This window comes from Rana temporaria, chromosome 5 (genome assembly GCF_905171775.1).
Source record: "Rana temporaria chromosome 5, aRanTem1.1, whole genome shotgun sequence".
NCBI lineage: Eukaryota > Metazoa > Chordata > Amphibia > Anura > Ranidae > Rana > Rana temporaria.
This window is the reverse complement of record NC_053493.1, coordinates 383821630-383835732: the sequence shown is the minus strand read 5'-3', so window position 1 is coordinate 383835732 and position 14103 is coordinate 383821630.

Below are 14103 nucleotides of genomic sequence, written 5' to 3'. Positions count from 1 at the left end.
GCACACTGGTCTTCCCAGTGAATGTTTGTTGGGGCGGGCATGTCAGTACAAGTCTGACCATGAGACGAGAGCTGGCTAAAGCCCCAGACACACTATTAGATTTTCTGCAGATTTTTGTCTTCAGATTTACCAAAACCATATAATATGAGGTCAAACCTTGAGAGTTTAAATTTGTATACAATCAGGCAGGCCCTTGCACTACAAGGTTTTGTTAAATCTGGCGACAAAAATCTGCAGAAAATCTAATAGTGCGTATGGGGCCTAAGTTCCCAGCACAGCTAGAAAACTGACCATGCTGTGCGCTCATGCCTGGGGTGGTTAGCATTTAATAGGAAAGCAGAGGGAATGCCAGGTACACACTAGGGATTTCACACAAAAGAAGCAATACAAAAAGAACAGGATACTTTTTAATTAAAGTACATGGTACACCAGACACATATAAGGAATATGAAATGTTGTGTTTACAAATTTTTTAACCACTTCAGCCCCAAAAGATTTTGCTGCTCAATGACCTGGCCATTTTTTTGCAATACGGCACTGCGTCGCTTTAACTGACAATTGCGCGGTCGTGCGACGATGTACCCAAACAAAATTGACGTCCTTTTTTTCCCACAATAGAACTTTCTTTTGGTGGTATTTGATCACCTCTGCGGTTTTAATTTGTTGCGCTATAAACAAAAGAAGAGGGACAATTTTGAAAAAAACACAATGGGAGTTATTTACAAAAGGCAAATCCACTTTGCACTACAAATGCACTTGAATTGCACTGAAAGTGCACTTGGATGTGCAGTCGCTGTGAATCTGAGGGGTAGATCTGAAATGAGGGGAAGCTCTGCTGATTTTATCACCCAATCATGTGAAAGCTAAAATGCTGTTTTTTATTTTCCTTGCATGTCCCCCTCGGATCTACAGCGACTGAACTTCCAAGTGCACTTTCGGTGCAATTTCAAGTGGACTTTGCACTTGTAGTGGAAAGTGGCTTTGCCTTTAGTAAATAACCCCCAATATCTTTTCCTTTTGGCTATAATAAATATCCCACAACAAATCATTTTTTTTCCTCAGTTTAGGCCGATATGTATTCTTCTACATATTTTTGGTAAAAAAAAAATCGCAATAAGCGTATACAGTATTGATTGGTATGTGCAAAAGCTATAGGGCTAGATTCAGAGAGGAGATGCACCGGCGTATCTCCAGATAAGTCCGGCCGGTCGTATCTATGTGCCTGATTCATAGAATCAGTTACGTATAGATTTCCCTAAGATACGACCGGCGTAAGTGTTTTACACCGTCGTATCTTAGGCTGCATATTTACGCTGGCCGCTAGGTGGCGCTTCCGTATAGTTAAGCGAGGAATATGCAAATGAGCTAGATACGCCGATTCAGAAACGTACGTCCAGCCGGCGCATTTTTTTACGTTGTTTACGTTAGGCTTTTTTCGGCGTATAGTTACCCCTGCTATATGAGGCGTATCCTATGTTAAGTATGGCCGTCGTTCCCGCGTCGAGTTTAGAAAATTTTACGTCGTTTGCGTAAGTCGCTCGCGAATAGGGATGTACGTAATTTACATTCACGTCGAAAGCAATGACGTTTTGCGTTGGATTTTCGCCCTGGGATTTTTTCACAAACGGCGCATGCGCCGTTCGTAAAAAACGTCAAATACACGGGTTCACAGTTAATATACATAAAACACGCCCACATCATCCACATTTGAATTAAGCGGGCTTACGCCGACACAGATACGTTACGCCGCCGTAACTAAGGGCGCAAGTCGTTTCTGAATACAGAACTTGCGCCCTAAATTACGGCGGTGTAACGTATCTGAGATACGTTACGCCGGGCATAAAGATAGACGATTCTATCTGAATCTAGCCCATAGTGTCTAGAAAATAGGGGATAGATTTATGGCATTTTTATTATTATAATTTTTTTTTACTAGTAATGGCGGCGATCTGCGATTTTTATCAGGACTGTGATATTGCGGCGGGCGAATTGGACACTTTTGACACATTTTTGGGACCATTGACATTTATACAGCGATTAGTGCTATAAAAATGCACTGATTACTGTGTAAATGTCCCTGGCAGGGAAGGGGTTAACACTAGGGGGCGATCAAGAGGTTAAATGTTTTACCTAACTGTAGTGGGGATGGGACTGTCTAGGAGGAGAGATAGATCGGTGTTCATACTTAGTATGAACACACGATCTGTCTCTATTCCCCAGAAAGAATCGTAATTTGTGTGTTTACACACAGATCCCGGTACTCTCTCTGTCACGAGCGTTTGCGGGTGCCCGGCGGTCATCATGTCCGCCCGGCACTGGCATTGGCTCCGGGTACACGCTGCGGGCATGCGCACGTGCCTCCGGCGGCGCGCGTACGCCCCTAGTGGCCAAAAGAAAAAGCAACGTAAGGTTGATTTGCCCAGCCGAGCCAAAACAGCGGCGGCTGGTCGGCAAGTGGTTAACCTTTTTATCTGTTCCATATAGCATAGTAAATCTTCATTTTTTGAGTTCAGGTCCATTTTTCATAGGCCAAATTTTAAATAAAAACAACATTTTGCAGGGAAAAATCTGTTTACTTTTTAACTTTTTCCCGATATGAACTTATTCATGAGGACACACAGTTCTAATAATATAGGTATTCAATCACATCACTTATACGTTTTTTACGGTATATGTGAGGATAAAGCTACAAAGAAATACGCATTCACGATCGCTGTTGGCGAAGCTCGTTTTTCCAATCTCAGGAGCTTTTGCCGCCTTTCTTTGCAGAAATGTACTAATCTTCTTAAACAGCGATCATACTTCTAAAATACTTGTTCCCTCCTGCGACCGGATCCAGGGAGCATCAAGTCATCCTCCACAAAGAACATACGCGCTTTCAATTGCTTTTTCCAAATAGCAGGCAACTGTATTAGCGCTGAAAGGCGCCCCCGTTAACAAAGTGAACCAGGCAATTGATAGCACACAATAGATTGTATTGCATTGGATTGCATTACCTTGTCTGGGAAAATTTGTGCTGCAGAGGAAAATGGCCTGCGAAATAGATTTTAACATTATCAAACCATTCTGCAAGAAAAAAAAAAGTTTTAGCAGTTAGCTGACAGAAACAAGTTTTTAGTTAATAATATATCGTCAGTTCAGGGGTTTTGTAGGTTGTAACTTGGACATTGTAATGTTTCTTTATAAAGTGTAAAGTATGAGCAATGTGTGTGTTTTTCTCCCTAGTCCCAAAATGATATATTCTGACCTGTAGCCCCTAGTAATAGTTTGGGCAGATTTAGGAGGTGCTGGAAGTACATTTCTGCTTGCCAAAGGATACTTTAGATATGGTAAAACACTCCAGGGGTTATGCAAGCATCAATTTTACAATCCAACTTTGCCTCTTTACCACTTTTTTTTCCATCTAGAGGTCCCACTGTTTTTTTTTTTTTTTTGTGTGTGTGTTTTGTTTACTTTTCCAAATGTCTTCAGTCCAGCCTTGTGATCTCTAGATCTTCTCCAGCAGTTGGCGGTCCTTAACCACTTCAGCCCCGAACCATTTGGCTGCCAAATGACCGGGCCACTTTTTGCGATTCGGCACTGTGAGGCCTCGTACACACCATCGGACATGTCCGCTCGGAGATTTCGGTCTGATGGCTGTATACACCATCAAACCGAAATCCCCGTGGACAGACGTGGCGGTGACGCTGACGTCGCCACGTCACCAAACCAGGAAGTAAAATACTTCCACGCATGCGTCGAATCCATTCGACGCATGCGGGAGATATCTGTCCGCTGGTTAGGTGTACTAACCAGCGGACATGTCCGCCGGACAGCTTTCCAGCGGACATGTTTCTTAGCATGCTAAGAAACATTTGTCCGCTGGAAATCTGTCCACTAGCCTGTACACACGATCGGATCTGACCGCTGACACTGGTCCGCGGACCAGTTTCAGCGGACATGTCCGGTCGTGTGTACGAGGCCTCACGCTTTAACTGACAATTGCTCTGTCATGTGACGTTTCTCCCAAACAAAATTGACGTCCTTTTTTTCCTACAAATAAAGCTTTCTTTTGGTGGTATTTGATCACCTCTGCGGTTTTTATTTTTTGCGCTACAAACAAAAATAGAGTGTCATTTAAAAAAAAAAAAAGCAATATTTTGTACTTTTTGCTATAATAAATATGCCCATTTATTTTTTATTTTTTTTAAAAGCTAATTTTTTTCTTAGTTTAGGCCGACACCATGGCTGAACTCGGAAAACTGTCGTTTTGCGAAACAACCCTCGCAAAAAAATGCTTGCATTGTGAAGCGCTCGTTAACCACGTTACTCGCAATCCGAGGTTTCACTGTATATAACTTGCGCTGAAAGTAAAGATAAAATATAATAAAATAATTCAGGTTTAACAGGTGAAATTGCAGCTGCTGCACACAAAGTGCTAACACTGTTCCAGTCATTTTTAGGCTCGATTCACACATATGCATGTTGCTTTTGAGCGTTTTTGCAATGCTTTTTGCGGTGCTTGCTGCGTTTTTTGATGTGCGTTTTTACAGCGATTTTACCGCGATTTGCATTTTGCGTTTTTTTAGTTAGTAATTTTTATTTTTTTATATTACCTTTAACAACCAGCTATGAACAGGTTGGAAAAAAAACGCAAATCGCGGCAAAATGCGTTTTGGATGCAGGTCCATTGAATTCTATTGCATGCAAAACGCTGCTTTTTGCTGGAAAAAAAGTCCCTGACCCTTTCCAAAAACACAGAGGCACAAAAAAGCATTGATGTGAACATGTTCCATAGGAAACCATGTTAAAAAATGTCCTTGCATTTCTGCAAAATGCTAAATGCACCAAAAAAAGCATTAGTGTGAATGGAGCCTTTATGTTTATTAAAAGTCAGCAGCTACAAAAAGTGTAGCTGCAGGCTTTTAATAAACACACACTCGCCTGCTCCACGTTCCAGCGACGTGCTGACTGGGGCTCCGCTCCTCTCCCCCCCTCTCCGGCCGGTGTCTTCATTCTAAGTGTGGGCACCTGGCCGTTACAGCTTTCGGCTTCACGGCCGGGCACCCACTGCGCATGCACCAGCGGCGCTGCGCCATCCGATTGGACAGGCGATCGCCTGGGACCTGTCACGTGTCCCAGGCGATGGCCTACAGGGAGGGGCTGCCAAAAGGCGAGATGACTATTTGCCTTAGCAGCTCCTCGGCGTAAGGAGGAAGTGGGACAGGAAGTCCCACTCCTCCTGAAGCTCCCACTCCCCCCCCCCCCCCCAAAAAATGACATGCCAAATGTGGCATGTAAGGGGGCGAGGAGTGGATTAAGCGCAAGTTCCACTTTTGGGTGGAATTCCGCTTTAATAACTAGAAAGAATTACAGCACTCGCAAATGAGTATAATAAAATAAAAAGATAGCAGACATTAAATGCAATGATTTATAAACAATTCATAAAAGTCCAAAAATTGTATTATATGATGTGCTCCAATATTAAAGTGCAGTCGTGCTCCAAAACTCAAGTTGCGCCAAACTCCCTTCTGTGTCCCCACTCACCGGATGGAATGGAACCCTAGCTTTTCAGTCTGGGGGTCGTTCGGGCTTTGAGAAGTTGGAAAGAGATGGCTAGATCACATCAGTGCGGAGATCTTCTGATCTGGTCGGCGAAGACATAGAAAAACTGCCAAAACGTGAAGCAAATAAATTGGGAAAGGCAGCAGCAGAAGAATTAAAGTCACTTCAAGAAAATAAAATCTGGACACTCACAGAGCTCCCTCTTAACCGCAAAACCATAGGAAGTAAGTGGCCTTTAAAGTAAAGTCAGACGCAGAAGGGAATATCCACAAATACAAAGCCAGACTAGTTGCCAATGGTTACTCTCATAAATTTGGTGAAGATTACAATGAAACATTCGCTCTTGCTGTAAAACACTCCTCAAATAGAGCGCTTCTTAAGCCTCGTACACACGGTCGGACATCAAACAAACTTTCCCTTGGATTTTTGTCCGAAGGGAGTTGTCCGGTCACACCCATAGCATACACACGCTCAGACTTTTTCGGCAACAAACACGAACGTAGTGACGTTTCAACGTACTGACGAGAGTTTAAAAGAGGAAGTTCAATTCTCCGGTGTCACCCTTTGGGCTCCTTCTGCTAATCGAGAGTTAGTAGAGGTTTCGTCTGTGTGCATTCGCGATTTTCAGTTTCGTGCAATTTTGTTCGTTTCTGAGCGTCCGTTCGTCAAACAGACATGTTGCGAAATCCTGCGAGAGAGCGTGCTGTTTATGGGCTGGGAGTTATGGCTATAGCTCAAGCCCGGTCCAGGTCCAGGAGTAGGAGGAGGACTGTTTGGACCAAAAATTGATTGCTTCATCGGGAACAATTTTCCCATATGCCATTGCTCAGGGAGCTGCAGGAGAATAATCAGAGTAATTTTCGTAACTATCTGCGGATGACAGATTCCTGCTTCCAGCATCTTTTAAACTTGTTGTCCCCGTATATCAGCAAGCAGGACACCTGTATGAGGCCTGCTATTCCTGCAGAGCAAAGGCTCATTGTGCGATACTTGGCGACAGGGAGAAGCCTCCAGGACATTAAGTTTACGACTGGGATCTCTCCCCAGGCTCTGGGAGTCATAATTCCTGACACTTGCTGTGTCATTATTCAAGTCCTGCAGAAGGACTATTTTTTTCGGCTACGTTATTTTCTTTAATATCACATTCTATCCACTTCATGTTTTATAATTCCCATTATTGTAATTTGCAGTGAATGTTTTTTTTTTTTGCATGCTGAATATTTTTCTTGGCCTACATGCATATTTGCCTTCACTTACCTCCCCAGCATGCTACCCTGGGCACATCCACACCTAGCATATTAAAACATATTTTTTTTTTTTCGCTTCCCTTAACAACCCTTATAAACTGTATCACATTTGTATTGTTGTCCTCAAATTCATGCAGAGTGTAAGAGATCTTTTTTTGGGGTGCACAAACTCTTTAGTTTCCCAAAATGCTTAATCACCTGATACAACTACTCTATTTGCTGACTTAGCAAAACATATACGCAGTATACCCCTTTTGTTGTTGCTATATTTCTGCCATTTTTGGAAATGTTAAATTATGCATGTTTAAATTGTTTTTTTTTTGTATATATTATGTCACTTCTTATCTGTCCACTGGGCTGCCAATCTAAAAAAAACAGAGTGGCTTGCAAAATGATCCTTCATTTGTTCCCCATTTTGGTCACATGGAAGTGGAGAGGGTTATTACCACTCCCCAAATTTTACCCATTCAACCTCATCTCCCTAAAATCATTGTAATGTGCAACCAGAGGTAGTGAGGAAGCATAAAAGGTGGAAAATTAAATTTTTGGTCAACATACTGCTTTAAATGTTATATTGTTATCTTGCCCCTAGAATGTATGTGTCAACATTTCTTGCATTTGTATGTGCTCAAGTAGTAACTCATTTTTCTTTGCTTGACTCCGCAGTTTCCTTCCAACCCTGAGCAATATGGCAGGATGTTGCGGCCCAGTTTGCCAATCAGTGGAATTTTTCCAACTGTGGGGGTGCCATTGATGGCAAACATGTCAGGATTGTTCCTCCACCGGACTCTGGCTCTTATTATTTTAATTACAATGGCTTTTGCAGCATAGTTCTGCTTGCTATAGTTTCAGCAAACTATGATTTTCTGTATGTGGATGTCGGTATGAATGGTCGCCATTCTGATGGAGGTGTCATGACACATACCGAGTTCTTCCGGCGTCTCACGAATGGCACCTTACGTTTGCCACCTGCACAGGACAACGTGGAGGGCCTCGACTTTGTTTTGGTGGAAGATGAGGCTTTTGCTCTTGGGGAACATCTGTTGAAGCCCTTTCCGATGAGGAACCTCACCCCTGAGCAACGTATCTTTAATTACAGACTCTCATGTGCCAGAAGGGTGGTCGAAAACGCCTTTGGCATTTTATCTAGTCGAAACTGCCTTTTTCTTACTGCCATTAACTTGGCTGAATACAAACTGAACCATGTGGTGTTGTGCTGCTGCATCCTCCACAATTATTTACGGAGGAATGCTGCCAACTACATCGGCTCCGGGCATACTGATGACCCCTCAGGTGGACAGCCAGCTGAACAGGCAGTGATGCCAATCCTGCAAATTGCTCGACCTGCTGTCTCTTCCCAGAATGCCCGTCTTGTGCGTGAGCAGTATATGAAGTATTTTGTGGGTACAGGGGCAGTGCCTTGGCAGCATTTGGCAGCATGTCTATTTTTTTCTTATTAAAAAAAATTCTGGACCTACTGTTGTCTGTGTTTATTATTCTTTTATCAAATGTCATTCTAATCATATTTGTCATTTTATCAACTTTTGCTAACCAAGCAAATTTCAGATACTCTGGAAATATAGGGCCAGGTGCCACCTCTTCCTTCTACATGCTAAAATGTTCAATGCACTACATAATTTGCTCCTGTGTTGTGTGCGTGTTTGGTTTGGACATCTAATCAGTAGACGTGTCTTGAATTTTGAAGCCAGATGTAAAAAATACTTACTGGGGCAAACAACAGGCTCCAAAGTATCATCTTCTATTTGATGAACTCCTCCACCCTCTGCATGTCTGGTGTTTGGGGATGTGCTGTCCACTGGAGGCTCTTTGCTGGGTTCAGCGCTCTGATCACATCCCTCCAAATGTTGGTGCTGACCACACTCACGATCCTCTAAAAAGAAACAATACAACATCCATGAAGCCACCCCAAAATTTTAATATTTTCCAAGAATCCCTTTTGCTGTTTTTTAAGTAGACCAACCTTGCCCTGGTGACAAAGTTTGCTCCACACTAGTGCACTACACTATACATTAATGAAATCGTAAAAATGCATTGTAACAGGAAGATGATGTCATTTAAAATGTGAGAAAAAATGTCTATATAGCCACATTGAACAACTCATGCAGATGACACCCATCACTCTTGTCTTCTATGGGAATAGGGGATATATGATGAGCATTCTAGCAGGCGTGACTCTGTGTGACTCTGATCCCAAGGGCCTCTCCTCTACCCATGTCTACCCTGGAAATGCGTCATTAATGGGCAGTGATGAGCCACGCAGCTAACATAAAGTGTAATGTACCCCTTTAAGTTACGCCCTGAGCCCATGGCCTTTGTCCTACCTAGAAACACCCCTGTCAGAGGCTAATTTAGATTTTTTGCTAGTTGTGACTTACGTTTTGGGGGTGATGCTGGCCTGTTGTCTCCCCTGTTGGGGCCCGGCCAAGGGAAGCCTCCCTTCGTCCCCTGTGGTGTCTTGTCTGGTGTCTTTCTCTGTTCCTTTATCCTGTGGAAATCATTACATACAGTATATAAATTGTAGCGCACCCAATGTGCATGGGTCTCCGCGTCCCGGCAGCACTATAGCATCCGGTGCCCTTTTGAAAACTGGCACAGCAAGGGGCATGGGGGCAGTGAGAGAAAGAAAAGGAACACACTCACCGACTCCCCAGGTCAGCTGCGGGATGTCCACAGACGAAACTCTGCGCCCACGCGGTGCGCTCCGGTCAGAGCGTTTCTTCCTCCGAGTAGCGTAGGGGGCACGGAATCCTCCGAACCCCTGTGACTCTGGAAACCTCGGTTCAAACATCTCGTCATAAAGATCACAGTCGTCAGAGAGGGAATCAAAGTCCGAGGAGTTTAGCTCTTCCGCTGGCAAGAAACCGCAGGGTTTAGACGTAGAGTCTCCTGACCAGCCCGGCCAGGAGCGGCAGGGAGATAGGCCTCAACCGCGGCTGCGGGAGGTTTGGGCCAGGCCTTCTCCTAAAGAGGCTTGCCACACGGAGACCGCTGTGGTCTCGGCCTGTGTGCTGGTCACGTCGGTCACATTAGTCGGGTCGTCACCCTAGTCCAGCTTGTCCATAGGGCTTACTTTCGGTGAGCAAGATGGCCAGGCAGCCGAGCGTAGAGTCAAAGTTGATGAAACCGAGATTATTTCAGGGTCTGGAACCTCCGGTTCCACGATTTCCACCGACGGGGAGGGCTGTGGCCATATGGCTTCTACCTCGGCGGTGACGACTCCGGTCAAGTAGTTCACCCGATACTCCCAAGGACCTTTGGCGGGTGACTTGGCAGCAAATAGGTAGGCCTGGCATTTCAGGCACCGGGCGAATGGCTGGACTCGTATGGACAACTCCTCGCAACGAGGGCAGGACAGTCCCAGCATCTCCGATCCTCCGCTCGACAAAAGCACAAACTGTCCCTCGTGGACATTCGGATACCCGTGTCAGTCACGGGTACCCTAGGTGGAGAGAACATGTTGGAGACTCCCGGTGTAGTTGTAGGGGGTCTCAATCGCTCGGAAAGAGCACGCGGTCACAAAAAAACAGACATCACGCACGTGGTCTCTCTTTCTCTTGCTGGTGGGCCTTGATCTGCTGAATTGGCGCGAAGACTCTGTTATACATCTCACGCAGGGGTGGGTGACTCCTCCCACTTGAAGAACTTGTCTGGACACGTTTCAGGCGCGTGCTCTGCTGCACGTACGCCCAAGCATAGCTGTTTGAGGTTAACTCCCTCGTTACCGGACCGTTCAAACTATGACACTCTTTGCTCTTAATAAATCTTTACTCACGATTTCCATTGCCAGAGGTAACAGCCGAATCCCGGACGAGCCCCCATGTGTAGCGCTACCCCCTCAGGAGCCACTGATTGATTTAGGATCGGCGTATTAAGTTACCTCTATGTAGTGTCTAGGGGTGAAGGTAGTGAGCAGAGCAGTAATCGAATGTCCAATCTGTAGATGAAGTTTTTGAATGCTTTATTTTACTGGCCCAACACGACCAACATCAACTTGAGGTAGACAGGAAAGGTTGATGAAAATAGAATAACTTTGCAATATCAGGCTTGGATAAGGGAAAGCAGTCCTGCCTTCTGTAATCACATCAGTACGTCGCCACTCCAGCCAGAGTGGGTGAAGTGCCCCCGGACAGACCTCTGCCACAGGCCTGGCAGCCGGAGCGCCACTTAAGGTTGCTGGGAGGAACAAGTCTCTGCCACAGACTTGGCTCTGATTAAATGTTGAGGTCTCTGCCACAGGCCTAGTGCAAGGTCAAATTGAACAACAGAGCGAATCCTCCCAGTGAATCACGTTAGGGTCACCGGTTGACAGTGTGAGTGTACCTGTCAATGCTCGGTCACCAGATCCCCGATGGTTCGTTCAAGCCCTCTTGGATAACCTGCCTCTGGGTTCTCCTCAAGCCGATCCCCCACCGAACAGCATACAGCCTGGGATCTTATCAAAAGAAGTGGGGACCCAGTAAGTCACTGGGGCCCCTTGGTAGCATCCGCCGCTCCAGGCCAGGAGGGCCCAGAGTCAGGAACTCCGTGGAGCACACGACCCCAGGCCAGGAGGGCCATAGTGGTGGGGCCCGTGATGTGCGCACACTCTAAAAGTGGGTGCCGCACCCGGAACCAGGAACCCGCGAAGAACCCAGAACAACAGCCTCCGCCACAGAAATACCCCTCCCAGCATGCCCCGCGAGGGAAAACTCCTCCAATTGGCTGCTGGGGCCCTCTGGCGCCACCTGCTGCCCAGAGATGGAACTACATCCCTGGAACGCAGACTGACCCGCAGAACAATCCAGATTTGGCGACAGTCAAATTTGACAAAATCAAGAATGAGAGCAACATAACTCTCTCATTCCCCACTAAATTTAACATAGCGTCCTTTCTGAAAGTAAAGGGGCGCTACAAAATTATTACACAAAAGAAGCCTAGCCAGAAAGAACAAGTTTAAGAATTCAGATCTGCATTAAAACTTTAATTAACTTCTTTAGCCCCCCAAGAAAGAAGCACAAAAAAACTTTGATCCATCTATAATGTACAGACACCTAATTATATCATTAAATGTGCTTACTTTTGTTTATAATGGTGCGGTGAATGGAGTCCAAATTTTCTTGCTCTCTGTGTTTCAAATCTGACCATCGTTTGCGAATTTGGTCTTTCGTTCGTTTGACCCCATATTCTCCTTCCAATCCCGCGAGGACCTTCTCAAGAACCCAGTCTTTATGGCTGTTGGGCCTATCATAGTTCTCTATCTTGCAGTCATAATCATATTTTTCATCTCCCCCTTACTCATGGGGGTGGCCTTGTGTTTTCGATAATCTCCACCACTGCGGGGCCTGTTCGTTTTTGTTGATTCCGCCATCATGTTCTACCTCACACATGTTCCGCCGTTTATGTTGCATGCAGAATAAAGAATGTGGTCACGCCCCAGCATCATGACACTAAGAGTGGAGTTTCACGCATGCGCAAGCTATAAAAATCAATAAGGAGCGGTCGATGTACCGGATGCATGAACGAAGCCATCGTTGCAAATCGAAGTCAAGCCGAAGGGATACGCGAAAATAAGGTAGGTGACTACATTGTGACACTAGTGGTTACTGCAATATTCGGCTTAGATCAAGACCTATATTGTAAGCAGGTTATGAGCTAGAAGCAAGCCATTATTGTTTGTATTGTATCCTTTATTGCAGACATCTGCTAAACTTGAGCCCAAAATGAGGGGGGGGAACTGAATTCACACGATTTCATCACTGCTTTTTTCGAACAATACAGATCGCACACCTGTCTGTGGCACGTCAACCATAAGGACTATTCAAATAGGCAGGCAGCAATTGATCAACCTACCCACACCAGCCAACCTACCCACCCCAGCAAGCGTTTGCATACAGCGTCGTCCGACGTTTTTGTACTTCGACGTTTTTTATTTTAGCCAATAGGAAAAATGATCATCTTTTCATCACTTGTTGCTATGTTGGTAGATTTTTTTAATCTTCTGCCTGGGTGAAAAGTTCTATTGATTAAAGCGACGAAACGCCCGTAGCAAACGCTCGTTGTTGCGCTAGTAGCTTGAATCGAGCATTTCCATTACTTTCTATGGGAAATGGAAACGCTCAAAAACGACCAAACCGCCCGATGCGCGTGACAAAAAAGGGTCTGGAACTTGTTTGAGCTTCAGTCGTTCGGCGTCAGGCGTATTGGCGTGGAGATGTGAACCATCTCCATAGGGAATAATGTATTTTTTCCCCTCTAGCGTATTTGAGCGTCGCGCTTCAGGCGACAAAACGCTCAGGTGTGAATGCAGCCTTAGAATAGAGCTACCCCCCACCGTATGCAGCATTACATTCACAGAGGAGCTACAACCCAATTTTCCCTGCTCAGCGTCCATGTGCATAGTGCCTATTAGGTGTTGCCAATTGCAAGGCCAGATAGTATAACCACAGATTTGGCATTGCAAAACCACCATCGTCTTTGAGACGTTGCAGGTGTACTAGTTTTATTCTACGGGGCCTGTTTTTCCAAAGTAATGTACGAAATATGGTATTAACTATCCTAAAAGTCTTTAAAGGGACCATCACTGGGAAATTATGAAGGAAATATAACAACTGGGGCATAATAATCATCTTAATGAAATTCACCTTGCCAGCTACTGACATGTACAACAAATTCCAGGTTTTTATGTGGAAATTCCGACAAGAAAATGTTTTTTTTCCCGACTGAATATTGGCTCAAACTTGTGTTGCATACACACGGTCACACAAAATTCCGACCGTCAACAACACAGTGACGTACAACACTACAACGACCCGAGAAAAATGAAGTTCAGTGATTCCGAGCATGCGTCGAATTGATCCCGAGCATGTGGGTTTTTTTTGCGCGTCGGAAATTGCATACAGACGATCGAAATTTCCGACAAGAACTTTTCTTGTCGGAAAAATTGAGAACCAGTTCTCAAATTTTTGCTGTCGGAAATTACGACAGAAAATGTCAGATGGAGCATACACACAATCGGAATTTCCGACCAAAAGCTCACATCAAACTTTTCTTGTCAGAAATTGGGGGAGGGGGGGCACTTACCTCATCTAGGCTGGTAGCGGATGCTGGGCAGCATGCAGCAGCTATGTGACCTCTACTCCATTGACGGCTTCCAGCGTGCGGCTCCTCCCCTCCCCCTAGGCATCCAATAGGATCGCCTGCCCATTTTAGCCAATTTGGTGACGGGTCTCAAATCCCGCTTCCTGATTGGCTGGGAGGAAGAATAGTGTTACAAAATCGAATATTAATTTCAATATTCAAAAAAACATCCACT